Below are 2183 nucleotides of genomic sequence, written 5' to 3' on the forward strand. Positions count from 1 at the left end.
CTCATCTCCTCAACTCTCCATTTATATTTCCACATCCCCCATAATAGGTACCTAAACCATTCAGTTTCTCCTTTCTCTGCCTTGATCACTCTACCTGACTACAAATTTCATCTATTCCTCTCCTCGGTTATGTACCCCATACATCTCTCTGCCGATCAAGAGACCTAAAAGGAAATATAAACACAGAACAGCCTCCTCCTCGTCCTCCTCCACCATGTACATCAGCTCTGAACAGTGGAACTGGAAAGAAAGGGAACCTACATTTTTTGAGCACCATCTAAGTGCCTGGCACTTAAATACTTGACAGGACTTATCCTGCTGAATCCTCATTATGTTCCAATTTTACAGCTGGGGAAACTGAAGTTCCTTAAAGTAACAAAGCTGGTAGATGGAAGAGCTGGGATTTAGACATTGGTCATTCTGACTCCAAACTCCATTTTTAACAGACCCTAATTTACAAATTGTGCTTTGATGGTGCAATATGAATCATCTCTCCACAATGTCCTCCATCACCTAGATATTTCTGCCCTTGCTCAATGTCATTCTGGTCCACCATAGGCATGAAGTGCACTAGGGAATCACACTAGAAAGCAAATAGCTCCCAACCACTTTATTTATTTATTTATTTATTACTTTTATTTATTTTCTTTTTTGCGGTATGCGGGCCTCTCACTGTTGTGGCCTCTCCCATTGCGGAGCACAGGCTCCGGACACGCAGGCTCAGCGGCCATGGCTCACGGGCCCAGCCGCTCCACGGCATGGGGGATCTTCCTGGACCGGGGCACGAACCCGCGTCCTCTGCATCGGCAGGCGGACTCTCAACCACTGCGCCACCAGGGAAGCCCCCAACCACTTTATTCACAACTCTGGGTCGCTGGTATGCTTTGCTTTTCTTGCGCATACATTGAAAGATAATGTGTTTTGTGATGTTAATACTGGAGTGGCATTTAGAGACCCAAAACCTGACACTCGGCTTCAAAATCTTATCATGAGATAAATATCCTTCTTGTGTGCCAAAAGGAAAAGAATCAAAATGAAAATGCAATACATTTAATAATCATCCAAATGAACAGGAATGAAAGGAGCTGTGTGGCTGGTTTGATGCCAAGTCACCTCTGCCCTGTCTGACACTGATCCACCACTTTACCTTCAGCTGTTTACTCAGTCCACGGGCCTCACTTCCTGTTTGATATGCATCCCACGAGCTGCCAGGGCCAGGCATCCTGAAATAAATTACCAAATGGACTCCAGGCAAACTTCTTGTTCTCATTATGAATTTTGAGAAGTATAAAGAACCTCCTGTGGACCACAGTGTAGTCCTTTTAGGTATACTGAGAAAAGGTCAGCTTTCCTCTTCCGGAGGATGTATCTCCCAGAGCCCAACAGCAAACAGCAGTAGTGAGATCTTCTGTGTTTATAACCCCTTTTGCAAAAACCTGGTTCAGAGAAAAGACCATGGGCTTCGGAGTCAGAAAGATCTGGGTTCAAGTCTGAGCTCTGCCACCTACTCTATCTGCAACCTTATAATATAATATATGCAACCTTAGTATGTATATATCACACATAATATAATGACATGCGTCCACCATTAGAGTATCATATAGAATAGTTTCGGTGCCCTAAAAATCCTCTGTGCTCTGCCTGTTCATCCCTCTCCCCTCACTCAATCCTGTCAACATGTGATCTTTTTACTGTCTCCATTTTTTTGCCTTTTCCATAATGTCATATAGTTGAACCACATAGTTTGTAGCCTTTTCAGATTGGCTTCTTTCACTTAGTAATATGCACTTAAGGTTCCTCCATATCTTTTCATGGCTTGATATCCTATCTGTTTTTAGCACTGAATCCACTGTTCACAATGGTGAACACTTTTTAAACAGAAAAGCCCAACTGAGATTTACTGCATCAGAGTTTTTACACATATTTTCACCAGGTCCTCAAGGTGATTCTGATGCACACCTGGGCTAGATAATGGTAAATATTTTCTCCTGGATTTAAAAAGCGTATGCATTATATCCAGACAAAACTATAATTTGAAAAGATACATGCACCCCTATGTTCATAGCAGCACTATTTACAATAGCCAAGACACGTAGACAACCTAAATGTACATCAACAGATGAATGGATAAAGAAGACACACACACACACACACACACACACACACACACACACACACACACA

Source organism: Monodon monoceros, unplaced genomic scaffold (genome assembly GCF_005190385.1).
Source record: "Monodon monoceros isolate NGI ecotype Baffin Bay Population unplaced genomic scaffold, NGI_Narwhal_1 Super_Scaffold_10, whole genome shotgun sequence".
Classification (NCBI taxonomy): Eukaryota; Metazoa; Chordata; class Mammalia; order Artiodactyla; family Monodontidae; genus Monodon; species Monodon monoceros.